At 36.5% G+C, this 27287-nt stretch overlaps 1 protein-coding gene across 2 annotated transcripts in view; it reads right to left on the bottom strand.

Moving 5' to 3' along the window:
* Window positions 1–27287, bottom strand: part of LOC136835318 (trichohyalin-like) — a 316755-nt gene that overhangs the window by 446 nt on the left and 289022 nt on the right. For both annotated transcript variants that reach the window (XM_067098657.1, XM_067098658.1), the window contains one exon: window positions 1–5343. This exon is cut by the window's left edge and continues 446 nt beyond it. The gene's annotated coding sequence lies outside the window, so the exon portion shown is untranslated. The remainder of the gene's footprint in view (window positions 5344–27287) is intronic.

The raw sequence follows: 27287 nt of genomic DNA, 5'->3' as shown, positions 1-27287 counted from the left end.
GCTCATTTTTAAACCAATCTGTGCCCAGAAAAAAAAAAAAAAAAATTCATTAACACCACCAACTACAATCCATCTGGCCATTACACCACCTCTCCCCAACGAAACCCATGCCAGAAGCACAATCAGACTTCATACCCCAAGGCCAATAATTGTGTATGAAATTTCCATGTTCAGCTCACATAAGTACTGTTATTTTGCACCATAATATTTGAACAAATTTTGTACAAAAACATTCCCACTACTTGAATGGGCCACGGCAACACTAACACATTCCACAATACAAGGGAGATCAGTGTGACTTCGAGATTTCATAGGGGAATGTACTCTACCTCCCTGCCCCAAGACATCTTGTATATATTTGCCCACAAATATACTCAGGGAGTGCTGTTGGTTTTAGTTATTATCTTTCATGATAGTATGTCAGCTGTATTTTAATTTTGTAAAGTACAAAAAAATATTGTAAAGAGCATTTATAACTCACTAAAAGGTACTACATCTCCTCACCCAGTACATCTTGTAAATATTGTACCATAAACATACTCACGGATTGTAGCTGATTTTAGTTATGTTACAGTATTATGTGAGCTGTAATTGTAATTTAAAAAAATTAAAATTTTTTTAAAAAATACCAGAAAAATATCAGAAAGGACATGTATAAATCACTAAACCTTACCATATTTTTAAGTGTCTATTGGAAAAGAGGCCCTGCACAGGGTTGGAAATATTCACTTTCAACCCCCCTTGGAAGGTAGAGAAAATTGTTTATAATTTTTCATATACCATGGGCATCAGCATATCATCTTTCCCATGATGTGTTTTTATTTTAAACTGACCAACCTTAAAGTTTGTCTGGTCTTGGAGTATTATTAATTCATATTCAGCCCAGCCTGTAAGGGTTAACTGGGCATTAACTTACGGGTTTTTACACCACGCCAGAGGTTGCTGTTAAAAAAGCATTAACTTGCGGGCTTTTACACCACGCCAGAGGTTGCTGGTAAAAAAGCATTAACTTGCGGGCTTTTACACCACGCCAGAGGTTGCTGTTAAAAAAGCATTAACTTGCGGGCTTTTACACCTCGCCAGAGGTTGCTGTTAAAAGGGGCATTAACTTACGGGCTTTTACACCACGCCAGAGGTTGCTGTTAAAAAAGCATTAACTTGCGGGCTTTTACACCTCGCCAGAGGTTGCTGTTAAAAGGGGCATTAACTTACGGGCTTTTACACCACGCCAGAGGTTGCTGTTAAAAAGGGCATTAACTTACAGGTTTTTACACCACGCCAGAGGTTGCTGTTAAAAAAAGCATTAACCCTTACAGACAGGGCTAAAATATACATTAAGAACACCCCTAGACTGGGCAAAACTTTAAGGTTGGCCAATTAAAAAAAAAAAAAGAGCTAATTTTATCATGTTATACATGTTCTTTGTAATATTTTTTTTTTTATAAATTTCATGTAGTAAGATTACAATTACAGCTCACATAACATCATAACAGATAAGAACTAAAATTAGTAAAAATTTCCAAGTATATTAATGGTAAAATATTTGCGAGACATACTGAGATGGGGAGACATAGTACTTTTTAGTGAGTTATCCATGCTTTTCCTAATATTTCTTTGTACTTTTGTTTGCAAAATTATAATTACAGTTGATATACTATCATAAAAGATAAGAACACAAAACTAACAGCATTACCAGAGTATAATTATACACAAATATATACAGGATGTCCTGGAAGAGAGATATAGTACATTCCCCAATGAAATCTCGTCACACTAATCTCCCCGTATCCTGTGATTATACAGTAAACCCCCCGTATTCGCGTTCTCATGGTTCGCGGACTCACGCATTCGTGGGTTTCTCTGTGGAACATAACTAGCCATTTTTCGCGGAAAATTCGCCCATTTGCGGTATTTTTTGATGAGAAATATTCACTAATTACTGTATTTTCATATAATTTTCATGAATAAATGCACTTTTTGTGATAACACTATTAAAATAATCAGGTATAAGCACTTTTACAGGGTTTTTCTTGGTTTAAGCTATCAAAATGGGCAGTTCTAACTGTTTTTAAGAGGGGTTTTAAGCATTCGTGGATTTGACCTATTCGCCGGGGGTGTGTGGGACGCATCCCCCAGGAATACGGGGGGTTCACTGTATGTTATTTTTATAAGTTAATAATTTTATTTTTATTTTCTGCACCAGTGAAATATGGGCATTATAAAAATGTATAAACAGCACTTTTAATTTTATAAGTATGTTTAAAAGTATATGTTCTTGTTGTGACATAATAGGAAGTGAAGTCATAGGACAAAAATGGCAGGGAGCAAAATGTAAACAAATGCAGATGGGAGTGTTGAATAGCGTGAAGTGTGGTAGAGAGAGCTCTGATCTGTTGGGTTGATAATTTTGGTTTGTAAGTCTGTTTTGTGGTTTTTGTAGTCGGATGCTGGATTGTGTAATAAAAGAACGTGAATAGGTGGGTGGATCGCATAATTGAATAATTTTTCGACAGGTTTGACTAGAAAAAATTTCATCCTCGACTGAGGTGTTAGTGTTGCCATGAACCATTCAAGCGATGGAAATGTTTTTGCACAAAACTTGTTCAAATATAATGGCGCAAAATAACAGTACAGTACTCATATGATCCAAATTGGGGTGTTTGATATGCAATTATTAGGGATCAAAAGAGCTTATCCGTCCAGTAAGGGTATGCACATGCCACAGTTTGCCATTCAAAGATGCATCCAGACAATCACTACCCCAAAATTATTTATTATCATACAATTACTCTTATTCAATTCTTAAATCACACTTAACACCTGTCAAAATTAATTTTATAATTTATAAAATTTTAAAATTTACAAAAAATTCAGTAATCCAAACATTCATGTCATTCATCCAAAGTTAAGGTCATACTGAAATTAATAGCTTAATGAAGGTATGACACTAGGTATTACAAAAGTAACACTCTTTCAAACGATGTGTTGTACAATTATTCAGCAATTCTACTAGCTGCAAAACACTGCTGGCTCTGTAGTCCTCCAGGTAAGCAATATTTTGTTACAAAAATTATTTACTATCATACATTTATTTTTAATTACTCCTTAACACCTATCAAAATTCACTTTAACTTTTACAAAACATTCACTAATCCAAACATTCATCCAAAATTACTCAAGGACAATTGAAAGTATGTAATGGCCAAATGAAGAAATGACCCTAAGCATTACAAAAGGTATGACAATATTTCAAAATATGTTGCACAATTATTCAGCAATTCTACTGCTGCAAAACACTGCTGCTCTGCACACCTCCAAGTGAGCAACATTGTCATAAATTGTCTTCTGCAAATGTTTAGCCCTTCCTTGCAGCACATCACAGAACTCTGATGTCCCCTAATCGATATTTTCTCAGATTGCACATATAAAAAAAATGTCACTTTACTTTTTGAATCAATATTACAAATTTTTTATTGGATTCATGATCCAAAATTACCATTACAGAGTTTGCCATTCAAAGATGCATACAGATAATCACTTCCTAAAAATTATTTACTATCATACAATTACTCTTATTTAATACTTGAATCACACTTAACACCTGTCAAAATTAATTTTATAATTTACAAAATTTTAAAATTTACAAAACACTCAGTAATCCAAACATTCACGTCATTCATCCAAAATTAAGGTCATACTGAAAGTAATAGCTTAATGAAGGTATGACACTAGGTATTACAAAAGTAACACTATTTCAAATGATGTGTTGTACAATTATTCAGCAATTCTAATAGCTGCAAAACACTGCTGGCTCTGTAGTCCTCCAGGCAAGCAATATTTTGTCACAAAAATTATTTACTATCATACATTTACTTTTATTTACGCCTTAACACCTATAAAAATTAATTTAAACGTTTACATAACTTTCACTAATCCAAGCATTCACATCATTCATCCAAAATTACTCTAGGTCCACTGAAAACATGTAATAGCCAACTGAAGAAATGACCCTAGGTATTACAAAAGTAACAATATTTCAAAGGATGTATTGCACAATTATTCAGCAATTCTACTGCTGCAAAACACTGCTGGCTCTGCAAACCTCCATGTAAGCAACATTGTCACAAATTGTCTTCTGCAAATGTTTAGTGCCTTCCTAGCAGCACATCACAGAACTCTGATGTCCCCTAATTGATATTTTCTCAGAATGCACATATAAAAAAATGTCACTTTACTTTTTGAATCAATATTACAAATTTTTTATTGGATTCATGATCCAAAATTACCATTACAGAGTTTGCCATTCAAAGACGCATCCAGACAATCACTACCCCAAAATTATTTATTATCATACAATTACTCTTATTCAATTCTTAAATCACACTTACACCTGTCAAAATTAATTTTATAATTTACAAAATTTTAAAATTTACAAAACACTCAGTAATCCAAACATTCACGTCATTCATCCAAAATTAAGGTCATACTGAAAGTAATAGCTTAATGAAGGTATGACACTAGGTATTACAAAAGTAACACTATTTCAAATGATGTGTTGTACAATTATTCAGCAATTCTAATAGCTGCAAAACACTGCTGGTTCTGTAGTCCTCCTGGCAAGCAATATTTTGTCACAAAAATTATTTACTATCATACATTTACTTTTATTTACTCCTTAACACTATCAAAATTCATTAAAATATTTACAGAACATTCACATCATTCATCCAAAATTACTCAAGGTCAATTGAAAGTATGTAATAGCCAAATGAAGATATAACCCTCGGTATAACAAAAGTAACAATATTTCAAAGGATGTGTTGCACAATTATTCAGCAATTCTACTGCTGCAAAACACTGCTGGCTCTGCAATCCTCCAAGTAAGCAACATTGTCACAAATTGTCTTCTGCAAATGTTTAGTGCCTTCCTAGCAGCACATCACAGAACTCTGATGTCCCCTAATTGATATTTTCTCAGAATGCATATATACAAAAATGTCACTTTACTTTTTCAATCAATATTACAAATTTTTTATTGGATTCATGATCCAAAATTACCCATACAGTAACTTCTTTTTTTCCAATGTAAAACAATCGTTCTTTCGATAACAAACTTTGAGTATAACAAATTACTTTTATCTTCGGTAAAACGGCATCCAGCCATATTTATCCAGAATACGAGTAGAGGTAAAATACAGGATATGCATCCATTTAAATTTAACCAGAATTGAGTCACCAAATTAATTTAGAAAGGAGGCTACCACGATGATAAAAGTGATCCATTGATGTCTGTTGTCCCACTGGGAATGTAATTGATTTGTGACACTAGATCTCTGGTTCAACCTGTAAAGAAAATATGCTGTTATGAGTCTGTCCAATAGGTAAAACTGTGAAGAATTCATTCATCCAAATTGCATCCCTAAAACTACAAGAACCAACATTACATATAAAATCTTAGAAGTAATTTACAGTATATTTATCCTACATACAAACCTGAAGTTCTTTACATAGGATTTAACTGGGAATGGCTGTTCAAACTTACTGACAAGTTAAGTTTGAACTATCAACAGATAGGGAAACTGTTCCCCCCTCCCATGCACTCATTGGTTGGCACTTCACTTGTCTCGGATTTTTCCAAGATAACTGTAACTATTCTCTTAGTTTCTGTTAGAGGAGATTAGTAAGATTATCATCTTCAATATCTCCCATATAAGACCTGAGTGATGTTTATTTACACAACTATCTCTATAAGTGTTTTTTGGCTATGCTCAGCATCCACTCAAGATCATCACCGTGAAGGTGGGTTGAGAAAACTGCAGAACCCTTGGATTAGCATGAAAAGTATACTTCAGACACACTGTTGCTAAGTACCAGTCTTTTTGTTCACTGGTTTTGTTACCATTCGTTCTTGCTGTTATAAGAGGATTTACCTTGAGCAAGTAGTTGTTCATAAGTAGTTACTTCCCCATGGGTAATTTGTTAGTCAATTTTACAAGCTTTTATTAAGTTCAGTTCCAAAGTACACCTTAAGATATATTCAGGCAGATAGTAAAGTTAATAATCTTGTCTGTTACAAGCTAAAAAATTAGAACTAAACAGTGAATAATATTAAGGTTTAGTGATATATATAGAGAAGATGAATGTCAATTATGGTTAATGAAATTGAATAGCAGGTGCCAGATTCTTATAGATACTTACTGTTCTCTGATTTTCAGGATTAAGTGACTTCACTGGAACTGTTGCATCTCTATTATTCCAACTACTGTGAATTTTCCTTTAACCTTTTACAAACTTATAATTTTGAAGTGGTGTGTAATATTTCTGAGTTGTGACTAATTGCAGTAAACGTCAATTATATTTAATTTTGTTTTCTCAAATGATATTAATAAAAGTAACATATGTAAATTTCTTTATGCCTGTAAAATTCAACAAAACTCTGTGTGGGAACTTGGGAATATCTAGAAGGGGCCTGAGTTGAATGTAGGTTGGATAATGGAGTTGTAATTCGTTCCCTTTGTATTTGTGTTAATTATAATATTACTCTCAAGAACTCATAGTGTTTAAAGTCGATGTTGTGGGACACATTAACCCTTAAACGCCAACTGGACGTATAGTAAGTCGACTAAAATTGTCTGTCGGGTGACGAGCGGACGTACCGTACGTCAACTTTGACTCGACTGAAATGGTCGAAAAACGCAATTGTAAGTTAAAACTCTTACATTCTAGTAATATTCAATCATTTACCTTCATTTTGCAACAAATTGGAAGTCTCTAGCACAATATTTCGATTTATGGTGAATTTTTGAAAAAACTTTTTCCTTACGTCCGCGCGCGGTAACTCAGCCGAACATCTCAGAAATTCTTTTGTCACTTTGTCGTAATGTTTGTACCATTTTATATTAGTCGTTACATAAAGTTTTATATATGAAAATATGTGCAATTTCATGTAGAATACAACAAAAAATAACTCATGGTTGTAGCTTCTATCAGTTTTGAAATATTTTCATATAAATCACAATGTGCCAAAATTTCAACCTTTGGTCAACTCTGACTCTACCAAAATGGTCGAAAAACGCAATTGTCAGTTAAGTTAAAATTCTTACATTCTAGTAATATTCAATCATTTACCTTTATTTTGCAACAAATTGAAAGTCTCTAGCACAATATTTCAATTTATAGTGAATTTTTGAAAAAAACTTTTTCCTTACGTCTGCGCAAGGTAACTCGGCCGAACATCTCGGAAATTCTTTTGTCACTTTGTCGTAATGTTTACACAGTTTTATATTAGTTGTTACAAAAAGCTTTATATATGAAAATGTGCGCAATTTCATGTAGAATACAACAAAAAATAACTCATGGCGGTAGCTTTTATCAGTTTTGAAATATTTTCATATAAATCACGATAAATAGAAAAAATTCGACCTTCGGTCAACTTTAACTCGACTGAAATGGTCGAAAACTTCAGTTGTAAGCTAAACCACTTACAGTCTAGTAATATTCAATCAATTACCTTCATTTTGCAACAAAATTTCGTTTCGTGATATTTTCTCTGTCTTACTTTGATCGTTTTACAATTTGTTATATACCAAAATCATCGCAATTTAGTGTACAATACAAAGAAAAAAAAAATAACTCATTAGCTTTAACCGTTTTGCTCACAGCGTGATTTGTATACAATTATATATCAAATTTTTTTCGTGGTCATATATTTCAATATTTATATATGATGATATTTTTTTTCATTTCTGATGGTTGCATACTAAACTTCAGGCAATGACAAAAAAAAGAGCCAAAAATGAACTCTTAATCTTAAAAACTAAGCGTGCTGTGATTTTTTAAAAAAAACTTTTCCGCTTTGGCGCTAACTCCCGAATGCCACCAGCATATGGCAGACACTTTCGTAAACAGAGGCTCGGCGTTTAAGGGTTATATGTCCGACCCATATTTCACCAATTACTGGTGTGGGCTTGAAAATTGTCAGGAAGCCTGTGGCCTGTATTGTACAGTACATGCCTACCAAGGGCCATTAAGAAATGGAACCCCAATCTTATTTCTTGTTGGGAATGATCCTATTTACTATGATCATAAAAGTGTACTGACAGACCTAATTACAAGACTTGTGGCTCTGAGGTAGCTGTCATGAGTACCCTGAAGACATCAGATTTGCCGTTTCAAAAGAACTCTAATTATCATGTTGGTTTGTGAACGGATACTTGGAACGATTACAGAAAAGTCGTGGCTTTACTACATGTATACAGTACATGGTACCGAATACCCTAGTGTAGGCTACGCTATGTTTGAGATACGTTTTGGTATTTACGTTTTTTCCAACAATTTTTTTTTTTTTTTTAACCTAACCCCATGGTAAGTAGGATACAGGGGGGTTTACTTTACAGTAATGGGAAGCAGAATCTCCTTTGTTAATGGCACTCAATAGCTCTTTATACCAGTGGTCTTTGCCAATTCCCTAGGATTACAGTCTGATGAGGAAGTTATTATTATTATTATTAAAATAGTTTAACCAGACCACTGAGCTGACCATCAGCTCTCATAGGGCTGGCCTGAAGGATTAGGATGGAATGACAAGTCTAGGCTAGAAGCCTAGCACTGGGACCTAATAGGTCACTTGTCAATGATGATAAACGAAAATGAAAATGAAATTAAAAGCTGTAAAAAGGCATACGCTTTCATACTGGAACACACTCGCACAATAAATACATTTGAACTCATGCTTCCATACATACTCACTAAAAAGGTATATTAAAATTTAAAATAAAGTAAAATCATAAAATTTACTTTTTAAAATTCATTATACTGATTGATTGTTTTTTCTTATATTTTTCCAATTAATTTGCATCTTCTCATGAACATTAAAATGGGTGCTATTGAGAACGTTGAAGATTCTGACAAAATTTCTTCTATCGGTCTATTTCCAAAATTTGATAATCGCTGCACGTTATATTTTGGACATTCACATAATATATGCTTAACTGTTATCAGCACATTGCAATCTGGGCATTTGGGAAGAGGGCCACATGGACTGTTCATTAAGTGTCCATGTGTCAAACGAGTATGGCCTATTCGAAGACGTGTCAGAATTACTTGTGCTTGTCTCTCTCTTTGATATGACGAATTCCATTTTCCAACACTGGATTTTATCTGTTTTAATTTATTATTTTCAGGTTCTTCGTTCCATATATTTTGCCATTTTTTACAATGACTGTTTTTATATATTTTGTATAGTCACTGATAGGGATGTCTACATTTGTTCTTGTCATGTGGACCGCTTCTTTAGCTGCTTTATCAGCCTCTTCATTTCCTTAATCCCTACATGGGCAGGGATCCAACATATTTCAATATTTTTTCCCTTATTATACAATTTATGGATTGAGAACTTTATATGTTGTACAATATTATTTTTGGGATTATAGCTTTGAATAGCTTCTATAGCACTTCTGGAGTCGCTATAAATTACAAAATTATTATATGAGACTTCTCTAATTATTTTTATGGCTGATACTATTGCACATAACTCAGCTGTAAATACAGAGGCTTTGTCTGGGAAGGAGAACTGATACGTTTTGTTTTGGGATACTGCAGCATATCCCACTCCATATTGTGATTTATATCCGTCAGTGTATATTGCGTAATGTGGACCTTTTCGGATTATATGCTCTACTGCATGTTGTCTTTGGTATTCTGGAGTATATGAATGATTTTTTGATAAATATTTCAAGTGTGTACAAATTCTCATTTTATTCATTGTCCAAGGAGGAGGCAATTTTAACATTACAGGCAATTGTATATACATATTTAGTGACTCAAACAATCTTCTAGCCCTAATTGGGAAAGAAGGTGGATGACTGTTTATAAACACATCTCTTAATCCAAATAATTTCTTGGTTGGAGAATCATTTGTCTGAATTCTCAGAGCACTCTTCATCGTTACTAGCTCTCTATGGAGAGACAGAGGTAGTTCACCACATTCGACTTGTAAAGAAGATGTTGGTGATGATCGAAAAGCTCCTGAACATATTCTAAGACCCTCATTATGAATTGGGTCTACCGTTTTCAGCGTTGCGTCTGATGCCGAGCCTTATATTTCACTTCCATAATCAACGATAGACAGCACTGTTGCTTTATACAATAAAGTAAGGGTATGCCTATCGGCTCCCCAAGTAGTGTTCGACAGTTTTTTAATTAGGTTTAATGCTCTTTTACATTTTGATTTCATGTATGTTATGTGGGCTTTCCAGTTCATGTGAGTATCAAATACTAACCCTAAAAATTTTGCTGTTTGGCCAATTGGTATACTATGGTTTCTGATTTTTAAGTCTATTTCTTCTCCTTTTTCCATTTTTTGTTTTTATAAAACATGATTGCTTGGTTTTTATCTATGGAAAATTTAAAGCCTACAGATAATGCCCATTCATCTATTGTTACTATGCTTTTATTAATGATTCGTTCTGCATGTTTTATTCGAGATGCTGAATAATATATGGCAAAATCATCCATATACAAGTTACTTTTAATACCAGTAGGTAGATTTTTACTGATATCATTAATTGCTAACGTAAACAGTGTGCCACTAAGGACGCTTCCCTGTGGAACACCATTTTCTAGAGGAAATGTTCTAGACAGAACATCATCAATTCTCACCTGAAAACTGTGATTTGTCAAAAAGTTTTGTATAAACCTAGGTAAATGTCCACAGATATTGTTGTTTTGTAAAGTTTTTAATATAGCATACCTCCATGTAGTGTCATATGCTTTTTCAATGTCAAAAAAGACAGCTACAGTAATTTGTTTTCGTTCAAAACCTCAGCGTATATGGTCTTCTAAGTTACAGAGAGAATCTAATGTAGATCTGTTACACTGTGACCCAAACTGAGTGGGAGTTAAAATTTTATTTTCTCGTATGTGCCATGTTAGTCGATTGATTGATTGATTAATTGAGAGTTATCTGGCGTCACAACTACCAGGGTCACCGACGCCGAATACTAAGTGTGATCTTTTCATTTTTATAGTATGTTATAAAAATTAAAATTAAAATTCTGCTAAAAAGAACTACATATAAATTTTATTAAAAAGGAAAAACAAAAAGAAAACTAGCTAAAATAAATAAATAAATATATAAAATTCTGCTAAAAAGAACTATTAATAGATTTGATCAGATAAACAGTATAACTTTAGAAAAAAATATATATATATATATATACTAAGACAGCACAGCTGTCAAATATATTTGAGAAGACCAGCTTCTTTGATAAAAGAGATAACATTATTAATACACATACTTTCTCCCAACAGTTTTGCCATGTTATAATTACCACCTGCTTCACTGCTATTTGATAAAAATGATTCCTAAGTTCCACCAGACTGGGACACTCAACCAGCAAATGCCTAACAGTCAGTGGAACCAAGCAATCGTCACAGAAGGGCTCATTCTCCCCATTCATCATAAAGCCGTGAGTTAAACGTGTATGGCCAATACGTAATCTACACAATACAACCTCCCACTTCCTTGGCATTAGGTCATATTTCCAAGGGTGTGTCTGACTAGTGATTTCTTTCATTTTATTGGGGCCTACTCTGTCCCACTGAAGTGCCCATAATTGCTGGATGGATTTCCATATAATATGGAATGCATCACGATATGGAACAGGACATTTTCTGGGTATCGGAATTTGTGCTGCTGATTTGGCTAGCTGGTCTGCCTTTTCATTTCCTGATATGTTCACATGGGCAGGAACCCAACAAAAAGAAACAATGCTTCCTCTACAATGGTGCAAGAAGATCCACTGCAAGATCTTCAACACTAAGGGATGATCAGTATTGAAGACTTCCAGGGACTCTAAGGCACTTTTAGAGTCACAAAATATTGTGTAGCCAGACACTGGGAGTATTGCAATATGTTCCAGTGCTACTAAGATGCCATACAGCTCAGCTGTAAAGTTTGAAGCAACTGAAGGAAGCGCACCTCTTCGGTTAAAAGATTCACTAAAAACTCCATAACCAACGCCAGCATTAGATTTGGAACCATCGGTAAATATAAATCTTGTATTCATATGCTTTGAAGCATGCTCTAAAAATATTGCCCTCATTTCCTCATCAGATTTATCCCTCTTTGTTCCCACTGAAGTACCTGCAGAATTTCACAGCAGGTACCTTCCAGACAGGAGTAATGGGATACACACAAGGAAGTACGGGGATTTTTCCAATATTTGTATCCTCTAAAATCTTTTTAATTCTATAGCTAAAAGGAGTAGGATACCTTGGATGATTTTCATAAAAACTGTTAAAAATATTTCTGTTTGCCACAGCAAAAGCCAGAGATTTGGGAAGTCTTTGCACTCTAAACCAGTATCGAAGCAATGATGACTGACGATAGAGTTCAAGGGGCATTTCTCCTGCATCGACTAGCAAACTAGATATTGGTGATGAACGAAAAGCTCCTGTGGCTATACGAATACCTGAATGATGAACAGAATCTAAAATTTTTAAGTTAGATGAAGAGGCTGAAGAATATACTTCACAACCGTATGACAGCTTTGATAAAATTAAGGTTTTATGAAGCTTTAGTATAAGATTTCTACTAGCTCCCCAACTGGTGTGAGACAGCACCTTCAAGATGTGTAGAGCTTCTAGGCACTTTGCTTTGATATGTTTGATATGGGGTACCCAAGTCATTCTGCTGTCAAAAACTAGGCCTAAGAAGCGCGTTTGTTCTACACATGGGATTCTATGGCCATACAAATAGAGGTCTGGATCAGGATGTACTCCCTAATCCGGCAGAAGTGGACAGCAGTAGTCTTACTTACAGAGATTTTAAAACCCTGTTTCTCAGCCCAACTTGTTATTTTATTTATCGTTAATTGTAACTTTCTTTCAGCTACAGTCATCCGGGTGGCAGCAAAAGATATTGACAGGTCATCCACAAATAACGTCTTTAAGACCTCTTTTGGAATAACAGATGTAACACTGTTTATGGCCAGGGCAAAAAGTGTTACACTGAGAACACTGCCCTGGGGAACACCTTCTTCTTGGCACCTTTTCTCTGATAAAGTACTGCCAACTTTAACTTTAAAATACCTACGATGTAAAAATGATCTGACAAATAAAGGTAATTTTCCTCGTAGACCACTATTATGCATTGTCTTGAGAATTCCATGTCTCCAAGCAGTGTCATATGCCTTTTCTATATCAAAAAACACTGTCACGTGGTGTTGTTTGGAGGCAAATGCTTCACAGACAGAGGTTTCAAGTTGCACTAAGATATCCAGTGTGGAGTGCATTTTTCGAAAGCCACACTGAGAAGGTGTTAAGATACTGTTGTGCTCTAAATACCACATCAGCCTTACATTTACCATTTTTTCCATTAATTTACAAACAAACAGCAAGTTAACGCAATGGGGCGGTAACTTGCTGCATAGAGAGGATCTTTTCCAGGCTTAAGAAATGGTAACATGGTTGCCAATTCCCATATGCTAGGTAGCTGCTTTCATCCCATATTCTATTGATAATGCTGATTATAAAAGTTTTGTGTTCCTTGAAATGTGTTTAAACATTTTATAAGGAATCTTCATCAGGGCCAGGGGCAGTGTTCTTGCTCCTGGCTAAAGCAGAGTCAAATTCCCTTTCAGAAAAAGGCATATTGTAAGATTCACTTTTGTTTGATGAAAAATCAAGTACCTGTTGTTCTTCCATCATTCTGAAATGATGTCCTGGGAACTATCTGATTTTTTCAGAGACTCGAGCAAAGTGTTCAGAAAATATATTACTAACTTCTGTGGCATCAGTGACATGATTATTATTTACTTTAAGGACTGGAGGAGGATTGGGTGTAAATTTACCCTGAATTTTTCTTATTTTCTTCCAAATGCTGCTGACTGGTGTTCTGCTGTTAATAGAGGATACATATCCTGCCCATGATTGTCTTCTGGCAGCTTTCATAGCTTTTCGAAATCGTGCCCTACACTGTTTATAAGTGATGACATTATCCACAGTGCGATGTCTACGGCACCTGGTCAATGATGACCTTGTAGCTCGATGCAGCAGCCTTAATTCTTCTGACCACCATGGAACTGGCCGTCTCCTGAAAAGTCCTTTAGTTCGAGGAATTGAATGTAAGCCAGCAGTATGGAAAGTTCCATTGAGGAGATCGATGGCATCATCTACACTTGGGAAATCTTTGGCATCCCCTTCCAGCTCGCTCAAATCTTCGAATTTTTTCCAATTTGCTTTCTCTAAGCACCATCGTGGTGATCTTGGGATAGGTGGATCATCATTGGTGCTGATTATAATTGGAGAATGGTCACTGGTATGCCAGTCATCACTTGTTCTCCAACTAAAATCAACACTGCAATTAGAGCTACAAATTGAAAGGTCAATGCAGGAGACAGTACCAGTCTGAATGTGATAATGGGTAGGTTCTCCAGTATTAAGAAGGCCTATATCTTCATTTTCTACAATAGATGCCATCATATTCCCTTTTTGGTTTGATGTTACATCTCCCACAATGGATGTCTGCTGTTGAAGTCACCAAGAAGAAGAAATGGCTCTGGTAGCTGCCACATTAAGGATATTAAGTCCTCTCGGGAGACATGACTATTGGGTGGAATGTAAAGGGAACATATGTTATACTGCCTTCTTAAATTAATCTGTACAGCCACAGCTTGAAGTGGAGTGTTTAGTTTTACTTTGTAGTGTGGAGTATCTCGACGGATATAGATGAGGATCCACCGTGATTTCCCACTTCCAAATCAAATTCAGTTCTGAAGTGAACATATTCCCTAGGACAAGGGGTATATTCACCTAGCATGGTCTCTTGCAAACATACCCCAACAGGAGAATGCTCATAGAGCAAAAGCTTCACTTCCTCATACTTTGCTCAATCACCCTGACAGTTCCACTGAATTATAGAAGTGAATTTATTTCTGTCTGGGACCATCAGTATGGTTCCTTTTTACAAGGTTGGGAGGGTTCTTTTTTCTATTTGGGGAGGACAATTTAATGGGCAGTTTTGTTGGCTTCTTGGGGGGAATAACCACCTTGAAAGAGCCAACATCCTTTCCTTCAGTGTCTTTGACACTGAGCGGTTTTTTTTGTTTCTTTTCTTCTCTCTCTGTCTCAATCAGGACGGAGAGAGCAGAGGTGTTCTCTAAAGAGACCTCCTCAACTGTCTTGCTATTGCTGGCAGTAGCCAGCTCTGCCTTTAAAGAGGCAGAAGCACCAGCAAGGACTGGCGCTGGGGGACCAGCATATGCTGGTTTGTCCTCCAAAGAGGAGTTGGCACCAACAGAAGCTGGCACCGGGCCAGCGAGTGCTGGCCTCGCCTCCAAAGAGGCAGATGGTTGAGGGTGTGTCTCAACTGACACTTCAATTTTTCTTAGCTCTAAGTTGACGTCTTCCTTGTTGGTTCTACTGAACCTTGTCTTCGCATTACCATCGTCAATAGATTCTGATGAATCTGTTAGGCGTCTTTTCAGCGATTCTTTTTTTGACTCTACCTTTGTGCTTCTTATTACTTTATTTGTCTCTTTCTGTTGGTTTCTAGGTTTTGCTACTACTGAGGCAAAACTTAGACCAGGTCTTACAATCTTAGCTTTTGCTCTCTCTCTTGCTTCCTTAAAAGTTATCCTTTCCATCACTCTTAATGCCTGAATTTCTTTTTCAAATAAATATATATCACACTGTTGAGATGATGATGCATGTCCCTCACCACAGTGAACACATTTAGGTTCCCTTGTGCACATACCATGCTCATCATCTCCACAGTTGACAAATAAACCGCAGGATTTTCTTGTATTTTCGACCAGCACGTCTGAAGGGTGTGTCCAAAACGTTGGCAGTGGAAACATCTTCTGGGCCTCAGGATGTACTGTTTTATTTTGTATCTATGCCAGGCTGCGGAGACATACTCTGGGAGTCTTAACGTATTGAATGTCAATATCAAGGTAGGTTGAGGTATCCGATCTCTATCCACCTTCTTTGTGATCCTGTTCACCTTAATTACACCCTGATCTTTCAATTCATTTGAAAGTTTCTCCTCAGAGAAACCCATTAGCTGAGGGGCATAAATCAAACCCTTCTTGCTGCAGTTCAAGCTGGAGTGGGGAGTGCACTCCACCATTACTCCCGCAAGGGCCGACAAACTCATCAACTTCATGCTTTCCTCTGGGGAGATACTCTCTACCAGGAGCATATTACTGTTCTGAGGGGATATTTTCGGTTGTCTGCCACAACATTTTACAATTTCCTGTTTACCTCAAAAATATCAATATTGTCACCATTGAGCTTCAAATTTAAATATTTTTCGTATGAGTTGGGTACAAAGACCCCAGGAACTATTTCATACTTCTTGCTTTTCTTTATTGCAAATGGTTCCAGAGTGACAATACTGGAACCAGATGCTTTTGTTGGGGATTCCTGGCTGTATTCCTTTTTGCCTGGCATTGGGTCACAACCGTGTCTGATTGTCACTTGGCCCAGGGTACTAATTTCAACATGGGGACCTTCCATAAAAAAAAAAAAAAAAAAAAAAAAAAAAAAAAACACTGCTGGCGAACACTGAAGAGGCACCATTGACTTTTCATGGGGCCCTATTCTCGGCTAACGACACCAGTAGGAACTGACTCCCAGATGTCCACCCCTTACCCTACCCAAAAAGGGATAGCACCAACATACCCGAGAGGCACAAGTGTAAGCCTAACCCGCTTGTTGGGACCGAGACTATTACTAGAATACAATCATCCCCACTCTGACTATGTTGGTGGGCATACCAGAAAATATGCCAGGAGTCCTACCCCTAATAACAGCCCACCCCTGGAATCCACGGGCTGATCTCAGGGATAGTTCCGCCTTCAGGGTGTCAATATGACACCATACTAACACCCTTCTGGTCCAAACATCATTGGATTGGGTGACGCTCCCAATCACAGTTCCCACATTTAGCTTCGAACATGAACCCCAATCCAAGGTATGATGCCCTTTCCTTTCACACAGACAGGAAATTTAATGAAGGTGGAAATATCCACACTATGTAAACCAAAGAGTTAGAAAATATACATATATATACAGTACATATATATACAAATATACATATACATATACACATACATACACACACATACATATATAGAAGCGGTAGTCATAGCGGGTGGATAGGAAGATGGAAGAGAATTGAAAAATAAGCTGGAGGAAGAAGTAAAAAAGGAGTAGAAGAAAAAGAGGACAGAGAGAGACATTTAGATTCAAACGGATGGATGGATGGATGTATGATATTTAGGGCAAAAGCCCAGGCACTGGGGCCAACAAGGCCATTCAGCGCCGTAATGGAAAGAAAATAAATTATGTTAAAGTTATGAATTCATGAAGGAAATGATTAATAAATAAAATGAAGTGATGTGACCAATAAATAAGGGTATGAAGTTTAATGAATGATGTGCTATATACATAAAAAAAATTAATGTCATTAAAATTCTACTTGATGTAATAAATTATTAAATAAAATTAAATATCGTTAAAAATTTTAATACACTTTAAAAAAGAGATGATAGCAGAAATATCTGCTTCATCTCCCAAAATATCAGACAGGGATTTACCCTGAAAATATCTCTCTCTTTGGTTAAAATATCTGGGGCAGACCACCAGAATGTGCTCCACTGTTAGTGTCTCGTCACAGTAAGCACACTCTGGAGGGCTGCTTCCTTCAAAAATAAACTGATGGGTCAGACGAGTGTGCCCAATCCTTAATCTCGTTAAAATAACCTCTGTTCGTCTGTCAAGCTGGAATGACGAAGACCACGGTAGTACATTATCCCTAATATTTCTATATTTCTTATTATTGGCAAGAAGGGAGAAGTCCACCTTTCTTGCCATTTACTTAAAACATAAGATCTAATGGGACCTTTTAGATCTGTATGAGGCACTTTTCTAAAAGAGGTTTCTGATAAAATACTAGCAGCTTTCGCTTCCTGTCTGCCATCTCGTTTCCATAATCCCCACGTGAGAAGGACCCAACAGAAAGAGACTGATTTACGTCGACAATATATACGAAAAAGCCACTCCTGAACTTTTTGAATTAATGGATGAAAGCTATAAAATTTTTAATAGCTTCTAAAGTGCTTCTAGAGTCTGAGTATATGACAAAATTAGAGTCACTACTTTGAAAAACTAAATCTAGGGCAGACACTACGGCTGTTAATTCGGCAGTAAATATTGATGCAGAGTCAGGTAATTTAGCTGTGTACGCTGTATCACCAAGGATAACAGCGCAACCAACACCACTATCTGACTTAGATCCATCTGTATAAATTTTTGTAAAATTAGTATGGGTAACATCGTGCTCTAAGAATTTGCCCCTAATCTCTTCTACAGTGCAGTCCTTTTTGTTAAACAGTTTCTTACATATTGATGCTTCTGGGATAAGCCATGGAGGATTTACAGGATATTCTACTTCCAGGACTTTCTGGGATTTAAGGTGATTATTCCTAACATCCTCATTCAGTCAATTTGGAATGGTTTAGAAGCTCTTGTACCAGAAAAACTTCGAGAGTCTGTTTCCTTTAGTGCTTGAAAGGAGGGATTTTTGGGAGCACTTTTCATTCTAGCCATGTATCGCAACCCTAGCTCTTGCCTTCTTAGATCAAGGGGTAAATGATCTGTGTCGACACAAATGCTTTCAACAGGCGAAGTTCTAAAAGCCCCTGAGCATATTCTCAACCCCATGTTGTGTACAACATCCAGTTCTTTTAGCTTGGTTGTACAGGCTGAGGAATAAATCTGACAGCCATAGTCTAGCTTAGATCGACACAGAGAGTCATAGAGCCTCAGAAGGGATTTCTTATCAGCCCCCCAACTAAATCCAGAGACAACCTTTAAAATATTCATAGATTGTTTAACATTAAACTTTAGGGCATTTATGTGGCTAGCCCATGTTAATTTATGGTCAATAGTCATCCCCAGAAATTTAACTTCACTCACGTAAGGAAGGATGGACCCTTTTAAACTAAGTGTGGGAACCTCTTCCACACGCCGGCACCTGGTGAATCTTACTGCAACTGTTTTGGAAGAGGAGAATTTGAAACCATTCTCATCAGCCCACTTAGTAATAGCATTAATAGATCTTTGCAAATGTTTACATACAGACAAGGAATCATATCCTGTGCAGTATATTGCAAGGTCATCGACAAAAAGCGAGCATTTAACAGGGGGCGAGATTTTTTCAATCACACTATTTATTGCCACTGAAAAAAGTGTTACACTTAAAACGCTTCCTTGAGGAACTCCTTCCTCCTGCATAAAAGGTTGGGAGAAGGAGTTTCCCACTCTTACCTTAAAAAGTCTGTCTGATAAAAGGAATATATAAACCTGACCATTCTTCCACATATGCCCATCTTGTGCAATTGTTTCATGATGCCAATTCTCCAGGTAGTGTCATATGCTTTCTCCAAGTCAAAAAATATGCCAATGGTCTGACACTTTTTGGCGAATCCTTGCTGGATTTGGTTGGTCAGTCTCAGCAAGGGATCAAGGGTGGAGCGGTTTTTTCTGAAACCAAATTGAAATGGCGATAGTAATCCTTTGGTCTCCAGGTGCCAAACCAGTCTAGTATTTATCATTTTCTCCATCAGCTTACATACACAGCTGGTAAGAGCTATTGGTCTATAGCTGGTGGCTTGGGAAGCATCTTTATTAGGCTTTTTAACAGGGACAATTATGGATATTTTCCAGTCCTTGGGTAAAATTCAGTTTCCCATATTTTGTTTATAATCTTCAGTAAATATTTTTGGCATCATCTGGGAGGTGTTTCAGCATTTCATATATGATTGTATCCTCACCTGGAGCTGTGGATTCACTTGAGGAGAGCGCCTCACGAAGTTCTCTTAGGGAAAATTTGTAGTTGTATGGTTCAGATTTTCCCGAATCAAACTTCAGACACATTTCAGAATTCCTAATTCTTTGAAATTCTGGACAATAATTGTTAGGGCTGGAAACTTTAGAAAAGTGTTTTCCTAGCTCATTGGCAACTTCAGTGGGCTCTGTGATTAGAGTGTCATTTATTTTTAATGAGGGCACTGGTGACGCTAAAATTTTCCACTCAGTTTCCTTATTTTGCGCCACACCACTCTTAGTGGGGTCTTGGAGTTTATTCCATTAATATAGTAAAGCCAACATTCTCTTTTGGCTTTCTTATAAAAAATGCGCCGCTGCTTGGCTAAAGCACGTTTGTAGATTAATTTAGACTGAGGGGAGCCACTAGTTTTGTAACGTCTGTAGCATTTCCTAGTCACTTTTCTCAGAATACCACATGTCTTATTCCACCAGGGAACTGCAGGTCTACGAGGTTTGCCTTTTGTTTTTGGAATCGAGCTTTCAGCACTCTTCAAAGTAGATTCAATAAAGTAATCATAGGCATCTAGATGAGAATGAAAGGACTCAAACTCCTATCTAGATTGACACCCTTACTAAATTTATCCCAGTCTGCGTCCTCTACCTTCCACTTAGGTAAAACTTCAGATGGAGCATTCAGAGCATATTTCAAATGGATCGGGTAGTGATCACTTCCATTTAAATCTTCATTAACAGACCAATTAAAATCAAGGTGGATACTAGTTGAAGAAATACTAAGGTCCAGTGCAGAGAAATGATTATCGTGAATGTTGTGGAAAGTCATTGACCCATTATTATACAGGGTAACATCATTCCTGTCAATAAGGTCTTCGATTAATTTCCCTTTACTATCTAAAACCGACTTCCCCAAAGGGGTTGTGGGCATTAAAATCACCTAGCAGAAGTAAAGGAGCTGGAAGTTGGTCAATTAATGACTGAATATCTCCAATGTTAAAATCAAGGTCTGGTGGAAGGTATAAAGAGCAGATTGTTATCCTCTTTTCCAAAATGACTGAAATAGCGACAGCTTGTAGTGTTGTATTTAATTGTATTGTGGAGTGCTGTAGAGATTTATTAATAATAATTGCAGCACCTCCATGGGCACGATCACCAATTGGGGATATGATTTAAATATTGAATAATTTAGTCCAGGATTATAAACAGAGTTGCCTAACATTGTTTTCCTGTAGGCATATAATCCCTGGATTAAATTCATGCATTAAAACTTTAAGGTCTTCTGTACGGGCTCTGAGACCTTTACAGTTCCACTGAAGAATATCGAGCAAGAATGCTAAGGTGGTAAAATGTGCTACTTCCCACTCCTTGGAGGGAAGTACTGTTCCTAAATTGGAGTGGGAAATTCTCCTTTATAAGAGATTGTTTTCTTAATCCCTTTTCATCTGAATTGGTGTTCAGGGTCTTTGGTTGATCTTCATATTTTTATTATGAACCTGATGTTCAGAATTATTGCTGTGGTTCTGTGCACCACTAATCCTATTTGTCTTAGGGCGGCAAGACTGAATTGAACTCATATGTTTTTGTTCTGAAACTACTTTTGGAACCACCTTTCTAGGAGGAGAGATGTCTTCCAAAACACTGAACCCATTTGAAGTTTTTATTATAAAATTATCATTATTTGGGGAACTATTTCTTGTGCGTTTCTTGGTAGTTGCAACCATAGTTTTATTATTATTTTTGTTTGTGGCTGTGGCGATTGATGGCTCTGAACTAGCTCTATCTAATTGGGATTGTTCCTTTAGCTTATTTTGGTTTGAAGTATTTTCAGAATATTTTCCTGAATTATTGGCTGATTTTGGCACCCTTATTTTTGGAGATGAATCGACAGCTGTGGATGTGGTGGAAGATAAATTTTCTGTGCTTTTGGAAGTACAATTTTTGCTATTGGACTTCAAAGCACTTGCCGACGAAAGTTTCTCACCAGTTTGGAGATTTTCATTATTATTCATGGTTCGAGAAATACCAGGTTTGTGATATCTTCCATCAGACACAGTTATTGGTGGCCTTACATTGTTGGAAGTTTTCATATGTTTTATTACAGAAGCATACGTAGTGTTGGCACTTTTGTTTGCCCCATTACCGTGCGCTTTGCTTCACTAATGCTAATATGTTCATTATCTGCCACTGCCAACACTTCTTGTTCAAATTTATATCTGGGACAAGCCCTAGAGTTTGGTGTGTGATCACCCTTGCAAAGAAAACAGTATCGGGCTGCTTTGCAATCATCAAAATTATCGTGCTCTGCAGAGCACACAGGACATCTTTTATTGTTATCGCAAGAGTTTTGAATGTGGCCATATTCAAAGCATTTGCGACACTGTCTAGGACTTCTTTTATATTTTTAACCTGCATCCTCTCATGGCCAACAATGATGGTATCAGGTAGGTAATTAGAGGAGAAGGTTAAAAGGATAGCTGCATCACCACCCAGTTTTTTTACATGAGATACACAAGGAGGGCATCGATGGAGAATCTCCTCCTCTTTAAAAACATGCAGATCTTTTGAGTAAACTACTCCTTTCAGTGTATTAAAGAATCTGTGAGATGAAATAGATTCAATATTTCCACTTTCAGGAGGTTTAAAGTTAGCTAACAGAACTGCTTGAGTCTCATTTCCAGCTTTTATTAGAAGATTCTTTCCATACCGTTTTAAATTTCCAATGGGAATGGAACCAACCTTGCTCTCAATGCAGTCAGCAGCTTTATCAAATTTTTCCCTCCCTCCTTGTAGATAGCAACATGCCACAAAGGGGGAGGAAGAGCTCTGGTACATGGGACTGGTCCATGTTCTTCAGCCTTTGGAACAAAGTCAAATGGCTCATCATTCAAGTTTTTCACTGAAAACACTTTCGTGCTGACAACTGAATCATTTAGAATGTGGCCATGGAGTCTTTGTTGTGCCTCACTAGCTTCCAAGGGAGAGGAAAATTTGATAAAAGCACAAAATGACTGCTTATCTTTTTCTAGAACTAATTTAATTCTCTCCACTTTGCCGAATTGCTTCACTACACTGTATAAACATTCGTAATCTAATGATAAGTTTACATTAGTGCAATAAAGGACCCTATTATTTGAATCAAATCCACCAGATTTATTAACACCCTGGTGTCTCAGTGTTTGGTTCTGTCCAACAGCCAAGCCCGTATCTATGTTCATGCCAGAAGTCGTTGCCAGTGCCGTTAAGTCATCGGATCCAGGGGAGGGAGAACTAAAAGCCAAATCCATAAGTTTAAACCAGTCCACATGCAAAGGTCCAAAAAGTGCACACCCGACACCCAAGAGCCCCCCAGACAGACCCCGACAGCATATCAAAAAGGACAAACTGGGCAGCTCCACTGCTCAGCTTCCCCACCCCAACACACTCCCAAAGCCCATGAAGAGACCCCAAGCTGCCAAGCATGCACACATCAGACCACCACACACAAACTGGTTCATCCACCCACCCAAAACTGCTTGGTCATATCAAGAAAGTATCGTAGATCAGTCAGGTATTCGCATTCTCCACCAATGGCACAAGTGAGAGTTGACTCCCAACAGTCCACCCCATACCCTACCCTTTCAGGATAGCACCAGTACGCTTGCAGTGGCCCAGGTATAAGCCAATCCGCCTGCTGGGAGTTCTGCCCCACACTAATGGGGACTGACTCCCACTCCAACTCCAACATACTCGTGGGCCAACTGTAAATCAGTGCTTCCGGACAAAAGCCAGGAGTCCCACCTCCAAAACCAGCCCCTGGATTCCGATGGGCTGATCCCCAGAGATGGTTCCGCCCTCAAGATAGCAGTGGGAAAAAATCCCACCACCATCTCTTAGGTCCAAACTATCTCGGGTGGCGACTCAACCACCACAACTCCCACAATTAGCTTTTTGCGAACCCTTCCAAAAACGATCCCTTCTCAGACTCACCTAAGCAGTAAAATTTTTGCAATGTGGAAATGTCCACGCCATTTAAACCAAAAACTATGTAGGATGATTCGTTCAGGACCCGGGCCCAAAGGCCAGGGTCCCTTAGCCCACTCACCTCGTCAAGGCGTTACTGAGGGGAGATTCAAACGGGGGAATCTAATGTTCGAGAGCCCCCTTGCCGTTGCAAATCTACAGCATGAGAAAGCATATTCCATGGTGGGAGCCAAAAACGGCAGTCTCTCATTAAGGGGGCCATGTTAGTCGAGCATTTACCATTTTCTCTAGTAATTTGCACATACAACTTGTCAAAGAAATTGGTCTGTAATTGCTTACATTACTGGGATCTTTTCCAGGTTTGGGGATTGGAATAATTATAGCTTTACGCCATTCATCAGGAAATAAATTTCTAAGCCATAAGTGGTTATAAAACTCTAACAAGTATGTCTTTGCCAAAGGTGCTAAATGGCATATCATTTCAAAACAAATATTGTCACCTCCAGGGCAGATTTATTGCTGTTCAACAGAGCAAATTCTAGCTCTTCCATACTGAATTTTCTATTATAATATATATCTTCTACTGTTTCAAAATTTATTGTTATTAATTCTATATTATTTTTCTTTGAGCGGAAATGCTCATCTAAATTTTTGTTGCTACTTACTTTTGCTAAATTTTCACCTATTACATTACTAATTTCTTTAGGATCAAGTATTCTTTTCCATCTTTTATTATGGCATGTCTAGGTGGTTTAACATGGGTACCATTTATTTTCCTGAATTTTTCCCATATTTTTGTATGGGAGTATTTTTAGAGAGATCTGATACATATTTTTTCCATGAAATGATTCTTCCTTGTATTACTTCTTTTTAAACTTTGCAGATATTTTATTATACAGAGGTTTTAATGTATCAATTTCTAATAATAATAATATAGTCAGTTTTTGTAAGGTTCCTTCTAATATTGGTAACGTTTTGTTTAATTTACTGAATTTTCTATTCAAATTATTTAGTCGTCTTCCAATTTGGTGTTTTATTTTATTAATTCTGTTAGTTTTTCAGACCACCATGGGACTTTGTGTTTTGTCGGATGAGATTTGGATTTTGGTATTGCTTTATCAGCAGCATTTGTAATGAAATCAACAAGAAATTCATTAGTTTCATTATGGTCTTTCAAATATTCAAATGGTGGGATATTCCTGGTGTGGAATTCATATTGTTCCCAATCTGCTTTATAAATGTTATATCGAGGGGCATGTTTGGTGGGGTTATTTTGTAATAAAGAAATTAATATGGGGAAATGATCACTTGTATGCAAGTCATCTACCGTATTCCAGTCCAATCTGTCTACTATGTCTGCTGTACATAGAGTTAGGTCAATTGAGGAATATGTTCCATGTGTTTTAGAAAAATATGTGCTGATTTCGTCATCATTTATACAGCACATGTCATATGAATCTATGAATTCCTCTATTTTAATTCCTGCTCTATTTGATTCTGTACAATTACAGTCCCACATTGGGTTGTGGGCATTAAAATCACCTACTATTAACGTTGGTTCCTTAGTATTATTAAGTAATTCTTTGATTTTGTCAACATCATAATTTTTATTAGGTTGATTGTACAAATTATGAATTACACAATTATCGTTTTTTATTCGTATTCTAATACTCGACGTTTGCAGATCAGTAAATTTTACAGGTACTTTGTCATAACATACTTTGTTATGTACATATATAGCAGTACCTAAATTTCCTCTTCCTCTCTTGATGCAGATGCTAAGGTATATTTACCTATCGTTAATATTGTTTTGTTGACATGTTGCAAACATAATATCATTGGTTCATATTCTTTTAATAACCGTTGTATTTCTCTAGGTGTAATCTGGTCTGTAGACCATTTACGTTCCATTGTATAATATAAATATTGAAAATATTTTTTATAGCGGTCAGGTTTTTCTCTTTTTTTGTATTATCAATTTGGAATTTTTCTAACAATTTACTCACGACATTCATCTGTTTTTCCTTATAATAGACTAAGTGCTCAACGCACATGCACCCTTTTTCATGGTTACTCAAATCTGTGTTTTCTTTTTTTCTATATTTCATAAAATTTCTTATAATGTTTGTTAAACCATCTTTTGTTATGCTTTTGTTGTTATTGCATAATTCAATGAAACAATCATTACACCCACAAGTATTATCATGTGTATTTCTCTTTTCATTTGCTCTTGTTCCAATTACTGGAGAAGGAGTAATCTCTTCTCCCTTGACATAATCATTATCATCTATGGTATGATTCTCTTGCACTTCTTCAGTGTTCTCGACATTTGCCTTCATAGGTTCTATTATTATTTTAGGAGATAAAGGTATATTATTAGCTTGTTTTTGTTTTTGTTCCTTTTTCATCTCCTTTATCTTTGGTTTAACTGATGTTTCTCTAATAATAGTTGGTTTCTTCGTTTTGGGTGGTGTTCTCTCCAGAGGCCTTTTTTTATCTTTAATTTCCTGTCTATCTCTACCCTCTTCTGTCACTTTAGTAGCAGCATCCTCCTGTGTTTCTATCTGCATTAATATTTCAAATGAATTGGACAAAATATTATCCATCTCATTTGTACCTGTTTCTTTATTTTTTACAATTTTATTTTTTATTTCTAAATTATTAATTTTTTCTTGAGATTTACTTGTCTGTGCTCTGTTATTTCTATCTGTTTCCGTTTTTGCTTCATTTTTTGCTCTTGTTATTGAGGAATATGAATGTTTCTTAGATGGATCTGCATTCCTCTCACTTTTAATTCCAATTTAGCCTCTCTGATAGACATCCCTGTTCGTTCTTGTAACATTTTCAGTTCTGTATTGTATATGTAGTACACACACTCTTTGGACCTAGCATGATGATCCTGTCCACAGTTTACACATTTTGGTTCACTACATTTCCATTGTGTGGCATGTTCAGTAGATCCACAATAAGCACATACAGGTTCATTACGACAGTTTTTCTTTGTGTGTCCATACTTACTACAATTTTGACATTGTAGCGGTTTGGGAACATAAGGTCTCAATTCTCTATTTTGACCCAAAATTTTTATTTTTGAGGTAACTCTTGACCCTCAAATTTTATTTTTGCAATTCTTAATGCTTTATTATTTTGTTTACTTGGTATTATATATACCTCACAATCTTGGATTTTGGTATATCTCATTTTAAGAGAGTCCAACAGTATATTTTTTGTCAACTGGTTCGTCATTATTTTCAGGAAGTACAATAGTACCCTGAATGCTGTTCATAGTGTCATGCTTCTTTACTTTTACATTTACATTATCAACACTTTTATTGACAGATAGTCCTCAGACTGGTTTTTGGTTGTGGCTTCTATAAGCCACGTCTTCATTTTTATTTGTCTAAACGACATTTCTGTCGTTGAGTGTCTTTTAATAAGAAGTTTTCTAACTTTAGGGCTGATATTTGCTGTTCTGT

This window comes from Macrobrachium rosenbergii, chromosome 55, assembly GCF_040412425.1.
Source record: "Macrobrachium rosenbergii isolate ZJJX-2024 chromosome 55, ASM4041242v1, whole genome shotgun sequence".
NCBI classification, from domain to species: Eukaryota; Metazoa; Arthropoda; class Malacostraca; order Decapoda; family Palaemonidae; genus Macrobrachium; species Macrobrachium rosenbergii.
This window is presented reverse-complemented; position numbering and strand designations above follow the sequence as displayed.